We start from the raw sequence: 16,408 nt of genomic DNA, 5'->3' as shown, positions 1-16,408 counted from the left end.
TTTCAAGAATATTTAACATGCCTTCATTTCATCATCTTCATAAGTCTATTATGCAGGAAAAGCAATTGAACTCATTTCTAGTTGATGATGTAAAGACCGAAGCTCACCAATGTCACACAGATAATATATTTCAGAAGTGAAACTATGACCCAGATGCACTTTAAATGGGTAAACTGGCTTCAAATGGACAAAGCTGATCACATGGCTTAGAACTGTTAAAACTTGATGCCAGCTGTAGAACTTGTAAAACTCACCACCCTTGTCTTTCAGTGGGCTTTACCCATAACGTTTCCCATCCACTGGTGCTTCATATGCTTGGTGCTTCATATGCTTATTAACAATGTTTTATGCCCTGTACACTAGTGTGGAGCCACGTTTACATATTTAAAAATGGCAAAGGATGCTGATTGACTGTGACAGAAATTGTAGCCAGAGGCAAGTTTCCTCTCTGGAAGAAAATCATTAAATCTATAGCATCTCTGCATGATTTTAAAATTTCAGGCATTAACCAAAAAAAATCACAATAATTTCCCAAGTTTTAATTTATCTCCTTTGAGAAGGAAAGTAATTGAAATTACTTCTAAGAACATCCTTCAGGAATCTTGAAAATTAGCAAGTAAATATCTTCCCTCTAGGTCATCGCTGAATATTTACTCCACTAATTAGTTCTTTAACCTCACATTTTCAAAGCTTATCTCAGTTTGATCTGATTTGGCTTGATATGTCCAGTGGATGAATCAATGAAAAGTGCATCATGCTAATTGCTCATTAATTCTTGAATTAGTAAATGAATGAATGTACAGATATAATGAAGCTTTCAGCATGTAAAAATTTCTGCAATCATTTATTAACCTGGAAAGACTGAATTTGTGATCTTCTTATCTGGGATTACCAATCAAAGAAATTTTCCATAAAGTTATTATGACTACAGACAGAAGGCAAGATCTTATCAGACAGGCTGCAGAAGGCAGGAACCACTACATACTAATTAGTCTCTGAAGCTTGAAAGAGACATTTCACCTGGGACGTGGGACTAGATGCCAAATAAGTATAACCTTGGCTGATCATCTATGAAGTGGGTAAAGTGATGAGCTCCACTTGAGAATCAACTTTTTCAGGATGTGGAATTTTGAGAGAAGGAATGTGTTCCATTCTAGTTGTTAGCTGGCAAGCAGTAATAGAAACTAAGAGGTCTACTATACACGGTACATCCTAAGAGGGTCTTCGTGCTAAAGAAAGATTGACGAACTTGGAGATCATCATTCCTTAATAAAATATAAAGTGCTCATATCCAGACAGAAATAATCTTTGTTAAAAATTCTTTCTTAGCATTGGTTGCTTACATTATCTGTTTTGCAAACTAGAATTTGGACTATAATAGTCATATAGGATTTTACCCAATCCAGCTTTCTAGCTAGTAATTCAGAACTTCAGAAGTGCCATAAAATGGTTGAGAACAGCTAATCCTTATTATGGAATGAGATTTCCTTTATATTTTTCAATTCCATCAATTTAAGCATGATTATATTTTACCCACTATAGCTACTATTCAATAAGACTTTGGTGTTATACAGTTGCTGTTGTTAATTTACAGTTGGACTAGCAACATCCTTTTATCCTGTTTCTCCATTCTAGCAGAGCCCTGCCCTGAATTTGTTTCTCTTTCTCCAAATATGTGCTTTAGGGGAAGCTTCACTACCTCTTGAATCCCACAGAATGTGTGTTGCTCAGTTAACAGTAACTCTGTTGCTTTTGCCAGTGATTGGTTTAGATATGGTAATATGAGACCATCTTAACCAATGAATGTGAGAGAAGTTTGCTGGCATGTTTCTGGGAAATTTTTGTCATTATTGAATATATTAACCTGAATGAAATAAATCTCCTGTCCCATTGAAATCGCACTTTGTCAAATGACTTGCTTTGGCCAATGGAATGTTAACAGATATGATGGAAGAGATCTTAAATGTGCTGTGTAGTTTGATTTAGCCCCTTGAACTCCTGTGACTGCAGTGAGAAGAGCATGCCCCAGGTAGCCATTGGGCACCAGAATGTGGCATGTGGAATGCTCTTGAATCTGACCAGAAGCCTGGAGCCAACCCAAGCCAACCTGAAGCCTAAAGTAGAGCTGCCTCTCCTGACCTCACAGACCTGTGAGCAAGAAATATAAATTATTGTCGTTGAAGTCTGGAGTGGTTTGTTATACATCATTGTTGTGGCAATAGCAGACTAACAAAATTAGTGACTGGGTAACTTTTTAAAACAGGATGCACAAGGAGAGCATCTTGGAGGAAATGCTATTTAAACTAAGTTCTGAATGATAAGGAGCCAGTGCTACATAAATATCAGGGAGATAGTCACAGCAGGGAGAATAAACAGCTAGTGCAAAGGCCCTAAGAAAGGACTAGGCTTAATATGTAAAAGAAACAGAAAAGCCAGTGTAACTAAAAGCTAGCAGGCAAGGGGTAAAATCATGGGAGATGTAGTCAGTGAGTTAGGCAGTTTCCAGAATATGTAAGCCAGGGTAGTGAGAAGCAATGAGACGTTCCCAGAGGATTTTAAACTGAGAAGGGAAGTGGTATGATTTACATTTTTTAAAAATATCATCCTGCCTGCTCTGAGGAAAATGGAGAGTAGGGGTTTAAGGATGGAAGTAGGGAGACCATCTATTAGGGTATTGCTGTAGTCGAGGCAGGAGATGGGAGTAGTTTGGATTAGAGTGGGCAGTGGCGCAGGTGGAAAGGAGACGATTGATTCAAGATATACTATGGAGATACAGTGATAAGTCTCCTTGACAGACTGGATGTGGGGGCTGGAGTCAGAAGACTCTAAGATAATTCCTAGATTTTTGGCTTGATCAAGTAGGTGATTTTTGGTGCCATTTACTGCCATAGGCAAGCCTGGGAAAAGAGCAGGATTGGTGGATAGACTGGAGGGGAAGGGGAACCAAGAGGGATTGGTTTTGCCCTGCTCAGTTTAATATGCTCCCTAATCGAGGCAGAAATGTCAAGCAGGCAATTGAATATATAAATCTGGGATTCCAGGGTTGGGTAAGCAGTGGTTTTGGTAGTCATGAGAGTTCCAAATTAACAAGATATTATTTGTAGTAGAAATATGAGATTGCAAAGAAACTAATAAATTTCACTGACAGATTTTTTTTTGAATGAGTGTGCTAAAATTTAATTGTTTTGTCTTTCATTTTTGATTCACTATCCAAGAGGCCAGTATGAGCATGACATGAGTTTTGCCTTAAAAAAAAAATAATTCTAGAAAATGACAAGAACAGTCTAATCTTGTTTTATAAAATTAGTGAGCAAAGTGCTTTGTAGTAAATGAAATCATTTAAGAATTCCTTTGTCAAATATATAGCACAAAGAGGATCTCACATGAATAACAATTACATATGTACATGTAACATTTTATAAGCCCTAAACTTAAAAAGTTCATCTTTTAAAGAGGAAACTAACTATATTCCAGAAATATTTTATTTTTTTTTTGTATGTGTACCAAAGGCCTGCTGCTAGATTTATTTAATGCTTTACTCTGACATGTTCAAGAGATCATAGGGTAAATGTTAAACATTAAGAAAACTAGTAAATGACAATTTGAAAATGAGAAAACAGAAGATAATAGAGAATATAGAAGAGTGATGGAGAACAATAAAGGATAGAAGAATAATAAGTAATAGCAAAATCAAACCCCAAGTCAAAGATAAAGGACCTACTAGGACACTATACTACAGGGCATCTGGGGGGATACTGTGGATTTGTCAAGATTTTGTGCAACATCTCTACTTGGTGCCCCACATTTTATCCCAACTCATCCCTTCCCCCAAATCTCCTCTCCATATCCCTTTCTCTCCCTTGTCCCTCTCCCTTTCTCTCCTTTCCTTCTCTCTCTCTCTCTCTCTCTCTCTCTCTCTCTCTCTCTCTCTCTCTCTCTCTCTCTCTCTCTCTCTCTCACACACACACACACACACACACACCCCATAATATCATCTCTCATTTTTTTGTTAGGGTTATATATTAAATACTAAGATTAAAAATGTTAGCGACTGTTGTCTTTAGCAGTTTCTCACGATAGTTAGGCTTTAAAGGTAGTCTTTAAGGTCATTTAAAAAAAACTAGAAGTAGGCTTATTTCAGCTACCTTTCTATTTCCTGAAACTTGAAAAATTCAGTGGCAACACAAAAGTTTAGGTAACTTATGTCCGTGTTTAAAAGACTGTGAAGGATTGGTGACTCTCTGCTGAAGAGTTTCTCATTATTGGAGATCCTCTGATAGAACCCAGGGCTGCAAATGCATCAAATGCATGCTTCTAAGTCAATTCCTGATTTTATGTGCGAAAGACAAGCCATAACAGGCTTTAGTCACTGTCTAAATGTGCCCAGAATTTTTCCCGTATGCACATATCATATTAATCAAAAGTGATGATAACTTAGAAGGTTGATATTAGAAAAAAAATGCTGCTTGTCCTTGGCTTAAGACCTTCCAGCTCTAATGACTGATTTGTAGATAGAAGTGATTCTGCTATGGATGATTACATTTTTTACAGGGAGACAGGACAGTCATCTGAGAAGCTCATTCTTTGCAGATTGTTTTTCAAAGTGCTTTCCATGTAAATTATGGATATATGGGAGTAAGATAAAGTGAAGCTAGAGAAGTGATTGCACCTAGTAAAATGTCTTGTGTTAGTGTAGGGTGCAGATACTTTACATTAATTATAGTGTGGTCCTTGGAACAGAAAGTTATTTTTTTCACTCCATAGATAAAGGGGACTTCATTTGAAAATCGATTTTACCAAACAGTCTAAAAACGTCTGTCTTTTATTTTTTTTTCTTTCTCTAAACTTAATATTTCATTTTGGTTGATACATTCTATTAAAGTACTTATGTACTCTTATATATCAAGGAGATCAAGTGTATTCTTCCTTTAGCTGTTTGGTGATAATTAATATTTTATTATCATTTGCTACATATTCTGTAACAAAGACTTGTATTATTTCCTCAGTAGCAAAACTGATTAGTTAATTGTTTGGTTGACCTTCATGAACTGCTCATTTTCCTCCTTAATTAAATTATTATTCATAGATGACCTTAAATGCACTGATTGAAGATTTTAACTGGTATAAATAAAGTTTAAACTATTCAAAGAACAAAAAGATGGGTTTTGTGGATACAGAAACTCATGAAATGTATGATTATTTGTTATACACAAAAAGCTAGAAGAAATAATAAATTGACTAAACTGTTGTTTCCTTCTGTGTTCAGTGCTTCCTGTTATTCATAATATCTTCTAAGGGGGTGGACAAATGATCAAGTTATTCTAGTCTGGATAGAGAGAGGTTCAGCCTCCAATTGAGTAGTGTCATTTTTCTATTGGAAATGAGGAGAAACAGCCAGGGAAACGGACATGCCTAGTAAAATAAAGCCATTTTGTCATGGAATTTCCAGTTCTAAGGTAACGAGCTTATATTGCTTGCTTTCATTTTGGCTAGACATTAGTTCTCAGATTCACTGCAATTTTTATAATGTTTGCTATTATATTGACCTAATTCTTCAGACTGGATGTTTTCCTTTAATGTTTAGGGGTGGGGAGGACTTATTAACTTTGTTTTATCAAGGAGTAGCTGCTAATAGAAAAGTAGAAGGAACTGATCAGAAAATTCAATAAAACATTTTGTCCTAAATCTAAAGAAAGGCTAGTCCCAACATCATTATGGAAATTAATAGGATGGTTTTATTTTATTGCTACTATAATTCTTTTTTAAGCAAGAATTAAATGACAATTTTTTAGTATTCAAAAATAATAAAATCTTATCTAAATCATATCCTAGTGACAGGGGAAAAAAAAAAAACCTAAGTGGTGACATTTAAATCTAAAATGAAATTTAAGTATTTTTCTTTAAAAGGAAGCACTCAGATTGCTAATGTCCTGAACACCACGAAAAGAGGACAAATTCAAATCAAACAGAAATAACTAGGGAAAGTTCAAAAATGTGTTGCTTATAGTCACACTGTTTGGCCTAGAATATTCTCCCCTTACCTCTCCATCTGTCTGTAGTTCAGTTAGACACAGTTCAAATCCCAATTCCTCCAAGGCACTTTCTTGACTAGCTCAGTCCACATTAATCTTTTCCTTCTCTGAATCACCAAGGCATTGCAGGATGCAATTTAGGAGTAAATAACATCTCTCCAAATAAGTTGTACACTACTTGCAGCATCGGGACAGTGTTTCCTTCCTTTGAACCTTGAACAGCCTCATCCTCACATCATCTGAATACCTAGAAATGGATCAGGTATACAATATGATCCTGTTCTTGTTCTCATTGACATAATTGGGGAAATGAAGATAAAACAATAAAGAATAAAATCATTGAATGCTCCCTCTGTTCTGCTCATGTTTCAAATGAATTATTTAGAACTCTCAACAATCCAATGCAGCAGTAGGTCTTATTACTATCCTCATTTTTAAGATGAAGAAACTGAGGCACAGAGAAGTTAACTATCTTGCCTAAGATTAATAGGTAATAAGCTGCAAAACCAGTTGCAAAGGATACATCTGTACTCAAAATCTGGCTAAGATTTGCATATTTTTTCTGATTTTAATGAATAGCACATGTGTGGAAGCAGGATTTCATGGGAAAGTAATTCAATGGAAAAATTAGAAATTGCTCATTATCCCACTTAAGTCAGCAATCACAAAATGAATGGAAACAAAGATATCAAATATAATCAGACACATAAATGAGATGAATGAGTTTTTATGTTAATTGCTGTGCATATAACGACTGCAATAGCATGCGCTAATATTCCTTGGTGTTACACAGAAGACTGCTTTCTCATAAAGTTGATGACTTAGTTCAAAAACATTAGAGAAATTTTAGCCTGTTTAGAAAGCCCAGACTTTGTAAAGACTCTAACTCAAAGTATTCAAATGCATTTATTAATTAGACGTGGATCATCTCTTCTTTAAAGAAGACCTGAGCAAACACAGTTCATTTGGATACTATCAATATTCTAATTTAGATTTTAGTTTATAATTTAATAATTATAATTTAAAATTTAATTTAATAATAACAATGGAGAATGTGTGTACTGCGTCTCATAGTTTGCAAAGACCACTGTCCATATTATTTCATTTAATTACCAAAGATTTAGTGGTGAGGGTGGCTGGTGTGATCACCAACCTATGCATGTAGAAACTGAGAACCTTAGGTTGTGACCTATTCGAGGTCAAGGGTCTACCAGATATGTCTTACATTTTAGAATGCTTCTTTCCATAAATTAAACTCAGATTTTTAATTAGTTTCAACTTGGCGCTTTCTTCCCCCTCCCTTCACCATTAAATCAAATCAATGAAATTTTATATAATATGCAAAAAAGTGCATTTGCTCATATATTCTGTGGCACCCAATCACTTCTCGCTTTTAAAAGAAAAAATCACTTAAGAGGGCAACAACTGAATTGTATGACCCTGAGATCAGCAAAGACATCTACGCTGGCTGTTAAAATGTTAAAATGGCCTCATTAAATAATAAACAGTTAAGTTTAATTTAGATCTTTAGTCACACTTAAGGGCATCATAAACTTGCATATGAGATTACTAAATCAAGATAAGAAATGAAAATCCAATTTAGTCTTCACTGTGTCATGTCTAATAAAACCATTTACATTAGCTAAACTTTTCCGGAGTGCCTGCTTTTCAAAGACGCTCTAGCTCTAAAGTACGTTTTCTAGCTGGGTTTTTTCAGCAGTGGTACACTTAAGCGTAGAGTCATACTTTCCAATTTCCTACTGCCTAGTTCTCCCAACCACTCAATCCCCAATTTATTACCACAAAAGGAAGAAAGGGGTTGAGGATAGGAAATGCAAGCATATGATATTCAGAAATAACCAAAAGAAAACATTTGAAATATTTCTAAATATTTTAGTTATAAATATATAACATTTTATTTCAAACTGGGCCACTTAAATTATTTAAAAGTTCAATGACCTATATACCAAAACAAATTCTCAATATGTCAATGATTTAAATGTAAAAACTGAAATCTCCAAGTACTAGAAGAAAATGTAGATAAATACTCTTTGAGTAAGGAAGGACTTTCTAAGCATGTTACTTAAGAAAGAAGCCAATGAAGGAAACTAAGTGATTAATAGGTGTGATTCTTGTTCATTGTTATATGGTTCCATTATCAAGCAGAGTCCCTGGCACTTAGTACTCAACTAGTAAATACTCACTGTCACAAAAATTTCTAATGGAAAAATATTGTAATATATATGACACCCAAAGGATCGGTGTCCCTAATTTATAAAACATTCTTACCAATCAATACAAATTGATTGCTTTTTTTGGTTACAAACTTCTACTATAGCAAAATTAATTTAAGAGCTAAGATAGTATACTTCTATAATCAAATTATTTCTCTTCCAACACTTTTTCAGAAAGCTTTTTTATGCATTGTCACATACCTAGACTTTTAGCTTTGGATTCCTAATATTTTTGAATATGTAAATAATACTCAAAAACATGTTTTCAGTGTAATTTTTTTTATAACATCTGACATGGAAAAATACTATAGGTCTGTTAGCCACTCATAAAACCAATTTATTCTTTAAATTTAAAATTAAGGAAGATATTTACTCTTTATACTGACTTCTCTGCTGATATTAAAGAAGCTCCAGATAGTTGTTTCACTATGCATCTCAAACAAAACGTTTCAATATTTTTATAACTTACAGTGTAAATAGCTTCCCAGTTGAATTTGTCTGTTTTCTCCAGTTTCTCAGGGAGTCCCACATACCTTGTACTTTTGATACTATTTTTGACCCTTATTATTGAGCCCTGGCACAGAGACTAGACTTTAGTCTCTTTTAATCTGCTTCCAACCACCATGTAAGATTCCATTGTGAAAGTTCTTTGTTTAAATTCTTATTACCCATCATTCATTAATTTCCCCATGGAGATTACCATAGTTCAAAGGTATCAATGTAATAAACTCATCAAAGATGTCATTATTCTGAAGTATCTGCTCTTGATCTTTCTTTGTCATTTTGGCTTCCAGTTTCTGGCTATTTTCTCTCATTATTTGCCAGTTATTCAAAATGAACACAATGAACTTTTGTGACTATTCTCTGAAATCAGAAAGAGGAACCAATGTTCCTAGTTAAGAAATATATGAGATCTCTCTGTCTGAAGTCTAAAACTTCAAGCATGTTCCTGTTTACTATTCATTTTGCATAATTTCAGTAATGTGTCCAGTCACTTAATAGGTCATGGCATTGAAAGTGATATAATACAATAATTTCTCAACCAAGCTAAAAACTCTTGAAGTTCTCCCTCTTTCCTTATAAACTGTAAAATAAAGTGATCCCCAGTTCCATTTCAAAACCTCTATGATATTTAAATCAGTGAGAGATGAAAAGGAAGAATCTAATAGGGACTGTTTTCTGTTGCCTTTTGCACTTTCTCCACACAAACTATACCTTTGGATTTAATAGAACTTCTACAATTTGAAAAGTTCATCTTCAGAAAGTGGGTGATTCTTCTCTGAAATACTGAACATAAATGTCATTCTTTATGAAGACTTAGATGTCTCTGATAACATTCTATAAACGCCTCTTTTAGAATAATACATTTGGTCATTAGGGCACTTTCACAGGGAATTGTGGGCTAGATTCTTATTATTTCTGGCTTTAGGCCTCCAAAATTTCCCAGGATTGTGCTTATGCCAGTATTATTAAAGCTCAAACCAGAATGGCCTTTTAAAATAAAAGGAAAAAAAGGTTTCCTGTAGAGTACATTCAAGGGCTAGAGAAAGTCACATGATCATAAAAGTCCTTAAAAGTAAATAGAAAGATGGTAATGCAATACACTGTAGATCGAAGGTCCTTCAAGAAAGGGTCTGCTCCTTCCTATAAATATCTACCCTATTCACCCAGCTAAATGACATCTGAAATTCTAAAAGGCAACTTCATCCCTTTGGCATTAAGACTTTTAACATGATAAAATGTCAATACTCTTGGGAATATTGCTATAGTTTATCAATCATTTAATCTTTAGTTTGAATAAGTTTCAGAATGATTTTTAAGAGTACTTGTTAATAAGAAAGGAGGAAGAGAAAAAGAACGAATGGTAAGTGGAGCAAAAAAAAAGAAAACCTGAGTCTGAAGCAGCTTGAATAATTCCAAACCATTAATATCTTACTCTCAATACAAGAACATGTAGCTGTGTCCACATATGTCAGGGACCAACAGTGTAACTGAAAGTTCAGCCCTTTAACTTCCATGGAGAATACAACATTTATTACAGGATAAGTAATAAAGCATGCTAATTTGAAGCTACATATTAATTATTAAAGCTTAACAGTAACTGCCTCCATTGTTTAGGACTTAGATAAACAAAAGACTTTTTTCAGAGAGAAGGCTTTTATCACTGCAATTAGAATTGCCAATATTTGGTGACAACTAAAAACACACCAACTTTGAGCCAGACTTTTTTAAGTCTCTACAGACAGGGCATCACTACTTTGCCTGCCTCTAGGGTGGTCTACTCCACAGTTCCATCCTTGAATTTGAAATTTCCAAGTTTTTTATTAGTTTTACGACTGTGGTAAAAAGTGCAAATTGCAACTTAAATTAAAAAAATAAATGACCTTCAATTTTATGCATTGATTAAAAGATTATCCAGGACAAACCTAAGATAACAGGTCTAAGATGTTTCATTAAGAAAATGGTAAATAATTCAGAATCCTGAACAAAAGTACAGGTGCATTCTATGTAGCACATACAGCACACAGTTTGAATATGTTACAAGAAAACATAACCACAATTGTGCTTGGAGCGATAATATTCTTGCAAGTGTTTCAGAGATTGTGCACCATGTTTTCTTGATCTGGCCAAAGAGGAAGCCTCATGATAAAACACACAAATTTAACCTCACAACCAGTCTGACGGCAATGCCTTTTCATGTTGTTAAAACAATTAGTTTTAATTAAGGCAAGCTACAAAATGTGCTAGAAGAGTTAAGTAAAACAGAAGATCCTCAAATAAAGAATGAATCCTAGGCTTTGCCAGAAAATAAAAATAACTTTAATTTGGACTCTCCACAGTATTTGGTATGACTTCTGCCAACTACTAATAATCTTAGCTAAAGTGTACTAGAAAAATCAAACTTTGCCTTATAATGGATTTTAAACTTCTTTTTAACTTTAAGAGAAATAGTTTTTCCTAAATTAAAAAAAAAAAAACCTGCATGTGAATATGAAATTAAATTGACATGACAGTAAAATCTAAAGAAACTAGAAGGAAAACATTTGCATGACTAAGAAAGAGACCTCCATACGAAGAATCCCAATACTAATTTCTAGAGTGACTATTTTCTGGCCCTTACAGATCAAGGTACCAGCCTCGTTCTTTGTAATATTCTAGCATTGAAAAATATGAAAAGAAGGTCTTTAAAATGTTTTATGAATCTAGATATTGATTTACAAGATGGTGAAATTGCAATATGTGATAGTGATTTATATTTAAATGTTAAAATATTTTCTAATAATCTCTGCAAAAATGATAATTTATCACATGTGACCCCATTACAATGTTTGAGCATGGTATGTATAAAATATGATTCATTTCTAAATGCTTTAACAATTTCAATTGCATGTGCTTGAGCAGGAAATCCAGTTTAGATAAATTAAGTAGAATCATAAAGGGAAAGCCTGTGGCTAGAGACAGAGAAAGAAAAGACAACTGGTAAAGTTTCTGTGAATTGGGGTCATAAGCGATAAAGCTGATCTCAAAGGATGCTCGAGGGCTCAAAGCCCTCTTGCTAGGAAGGTCTGTTCTTTGTGCTTGGGGATGCTTCTGCTTCCTCACATTCACCAGACTCCTGTGTGCCTATACTGAGCACCCACTATCCCTGATGTAGAGTCCTAACACTGGGCAAACAGACTAACCTCAAACAGCTGAGGGGGAAGACAGTGGGAGAGACAGACACAAGCAACTGGTAATTACAGAGATATAGAAAGTGCTATAATGAATATAGGTACAGGTGATATGGGGTACAAAAGGAAGGAGAGTTCTTTCAAGATGAATAAGGTTTTCCTTGAGTATACTTATTTCAGTCTTAGATAACAAGTGAGAGTTGGCCAAGTGAAAGGATGTTCAAGTTAAGGGCATGTACAATGATACCAAGGTAAGAAAGACCACGGTGCTTGCCCCTTAACAGGGTGACACTTAGGTATATGCAGTGAAGCAACAAGTGATGAATCTTGTTTGTACAGCTGAGGGGATTTAAAACAGACCTTAACCTGAAGGGGAAGAGAGAATTTAAAGAGAAGACATTGTTTTTAAACAAAGAAGTGACAAGCTAAAATTAGTTTCAGAATTTTCCATCTGGACATGTCTAGGACAACAGATCTTTATAAAGAAGGCAAAAAAAAGAAATTCCAATTGACTGGATGAGAAATGCTTGCATAAACTTAGGCAGTGGCAGTGGGGGAAAAAGAGGAGGTGCAATAATGAGATGATTATGAGAAAGAAGCAATAGATTTTGATAGTTAGTAGTATGTAGATGCTAATAAAGGTGAGTCTAGGATGATTCCTTATTTCTGACTTGAGGGACTAGGTAGATGATAATTCCACTTATGAAAACAGGGAATAAAGAGATGATATTGGATTTAATTAACAATAACTTTATTTAACTAGAATTTCATGTTTCATTTTGCCCTTGTTTTCCCACTGAATTTCCAACAATGTTATTATCACTGACTTCATTAAACAAAGTAACGGCCAAATCTCTTTGCTGTGTCTGCACAGTAAGCATCTAGAAACACGTAGGGTAAAAATTTGTGGATTTGTAGAATCAAGTTGCTGTCAACAACAGGATTGTCCTAGTTTAAAAAAAAAAAAAAGCCTTCTCTTACTTTTCTCTTTTTCCATAATATATATTTAGACACCAAATATAATCACACTCCTTATCTGAAAGGATTCTGGGTAGAAAATCCTTCAATCAAAATTACTAATTTCTCTAGCATTGTCATAAGTTTGCAATTGTTTTGTCAGAATGCTGAATTTGCCAAGCAACAAAGCCAAAAGGTTATTAAACATGAAGATGCCAACTGTTTTTCTTTCTTTGTTGATTTTCCTCCTGAAACTGTAAACACTCTATTCCCTGAAATCTTGTTATCAGTCAGCTCCTTTCGTAGCATACTTCATGCCATGTGTTTATTCAATCACTCTAAAGGGCAACATCTATTCCTTTCCCTTCTGTTCAAAATCTTTGCACTCTATAAATTTATAATCCAAGATCCAGGAAAAAATAGCAATCAAAAATCCTCTACCAATGAAAGAGAATAATGGCAAGTAAATAAGAGTCTATTGTAAGTGCATTGATACAACCAAATAGAAGCACAAATTTTGGAAGTAAAAGACGAATGAATCTTAAACATGATATTGAGCAAAAGAACAAGGCACAAAAATGTGACAAGCAGTATGACTCTGTGTCTAAGAATTTCAAAAGCTGTACTGTCTAAGAACATATACATAAGTGGTTAAACCAGAAAAAAAAACCAAGGGCATTTTGATCACAGAAGATAATGGAGTAATATCCTCTAGCTTAGACTGAGGGAACATCTGAGAAGAGAGGCTTCTTAAAAGCTGCTGATGTTCCAACTTTTGACCTGGGACTTTTTACAGAGATGTTTGCTTTATCTCAATTCATTACACTGTACTTTGATGTTTTATGCACTTGTCTATATGTGTGTTATATTTCATAATAGAAAGAGATTTACTTAATGAAACAAATAAAAGAACAGAGCACAGAGAAATGCATTAAAGAACTTCTCTTCATATAGATTATCATCAATCTGAAAAATTCTTACCTGGCAAATCTGCTGGAGCAATTTCAATGGAAACATTCAGGAAAAAAAAAAGGTAGATAAGACCATGGAGGGCAATAAATAACAAAAGATAAGGAGCCAAGGAGTTTCCGTGTTTCTGAAAAATCTTTCTTGCATGAACATTTTTCAAAAATAGGAAGCAAGAAACTGAAACTTTACATGATTATTATAAAATTTCCAAATCACAATTTTCTGACCAGAAACTCCTCTGAAACAAAATATTTGTTTGGTAACTTAATGTTCAAGGGCATGCAACATTTTACGTATCTCCTATAAAATATGGTTATTTTAAGGTTTAAGCCAAGGTGTGTGATATATCTTTGACATTTTCACGGTGCTCTGTAACATTCTATTTACAGTAGTAGGACCAAAAAATCTACACTTGTTTCCATTAAAAATCTAATTAATGGTGCCAAGAAAGAATCAACCATTATAATAAGAAATAAAATTTGAATGAACTGTGAAATATCAAGACTGAAAATAACTGTTCTCAGTAAAGAGCAGGGGCAAACATCAAAGAATGGCTTGGGGACTTTAGCTCCCCCCTGCTTCATCCTCTATAATTTCCCTCAGTATCCATCTTAAATAAGGGAGTTCAAAAAAGGAGAAGAAAAGTGTGCTTGCTACACAGCCTCAAAGCAAGAGACCCAGCACTCTCTCCTATATTATTCATGTCCTACCATATCTGAAATTATTTGCTAAGTACATACCAAGCAATTATGTGGTTTATCCCCAATCATCATTAAACATGCTATATTTTAAAAGTTAATACATTTCTCTGTATTTTTCAAGCACAAGCTTTCAGGCAAAAGTTTGTGTGATATTTAAGTACATACATACATTGGTGTCTATAGTGTTTGGTTGTAACTTGCACCAGTCCCCTCCCATCCTGCAGAAATGTCAAATTTTGACTGAAAGAAAACAAAGGACCAGTGCTTTTCCATGAACTAGAATATTCCCTTGTCCAGACCCATCAGATCCCAAAGACACTGAATAATTTCAGAGTGCCAGAGTTGAAAGGCACTTTAAAACCATCCAGTCCAATCATCCATCCAATATCGTACAATATTTCAAATAGTCATTCAGCCTTTGCTTAAATGGAAGATGCAGATTCTCAGAGTTAGAGTATACACGGTTGCAAATGCCAAGACAATGTGGTTACAAATGATCATGTTAGCAAGTAAAGAGGGAAATGACTAATCCAACTAGTCAGAGTCTAATGTTCTTTGAAATTTGTGTTACGGGTAGACAAGGCTACTATGCCTAAAGGCAGAAATTTGGCCCCTCACTTCTGGTCAGGTGCTATGAGCTTTCTTCTACTACCTATGTCCACTCTTGTGGTTTACTGCCTATTTTCCTGAACTGACTGAGTGATAAAGTGAGGTCAGGCCCATACTACAAAACAATTTTCAATTCAGTGGATAGGAAGTCTCTCATAAACTTCCTGGCCCAAGCCTTGTTCCCCAATCCAGCTTGTTTGAGATATTAGAAGAGAGTAATAAAAGCAATACTTGCTCACATTTATTAAGTGTTGTGTGTTCCCAACAAAACTCGAGAATGGGTGAAAGGAACATCAAACCCCTAACGACCATGCCGTGATAGGCATCATTTGGGGCACTTATGATGGAATGACAATCTTCCTACCCTCAAGTAATTTACAGGCTATCATGAGAAGACAAATGGATAAAGCATTCTGAGCTGCAAAGTATTACAGCTGGTATGAGAAAGCTATCACTGGATACATTAGTTGACTCTCCCTGAAGGAGCAACAGTTTTGATGAAGAGATAGAACATTTTGATCCAAATCCTGAAAAGTGTGTGGATATTCCAGATGAATGGAAAGAGTAAGGACAGCCAAAGTCAAAGGACAGTATGAGCAAAGGCAGAAAAGCATGAACCAGCAGGTAAAAGTTTAAATGTTTCTCTTTGTCTTCACATACTTCACTACTTCACAGTGCTGACGGGCATTTACTTCAGGGAAGTAAAAGAACCTGGGACAAACTGACAGAATCCTGTTTACGGAACACAATATAAAGTCATATACCTTGAAAGCGGAAAAAGAAACTAACAAATATTAGGGGGCAGTGCTAGTAAGTGGGAAGAAGTTTAAGTATGATCATCTTCCCATTTTTCATCTCATGGGTCAATAAAAAGGGAGCTCGAGTTACATTAAACCACTTTCAGGTTGTTGATGATCTTTGGATGTCTCTATTTCTGGAATTTTACACATCTGAACTACAATTTTTCCATTGCCCTTCTCCCCCATGCTTGACAGCCTCTTTTTTAATTCATCCTTCAGTCACAGGTCATGTAGTGAGTTCGAATTCTAGCTTTCAGAGTTGACTAAGAAAAATATTTGACCACTAGATGGCAGTAACACACAAGCTATTTATTGAGGACTGAGGCATTAAAATGCTTGTATGTGAGGGGCCTGAACATTTGAGGGTCCCTCACAGCCAGAAAACCTTCCAGGGGCCAGCCACGAGGGCACTACCAGATGGGAAATAGGGCAAGG

The sequence above is a fragment of the Choloepus didactylus genome, chromosome 9, assembly GCF_015220235.1.
Source record: "Choloepus didactylus isolate mChoDid1 chromosome 9, mChoDid1.pri, whole genome shotgun sequence".
Taxonomy (NCBI): domain Eukaryota; kingdom Metazoa; phylum Chordata; class Mammalia; order Pilosa; family Megalonychidae; genus Choloepus; species Choloepus didactylus.
Note: the sequence above shows the minus strand (reverse complement) of the source record.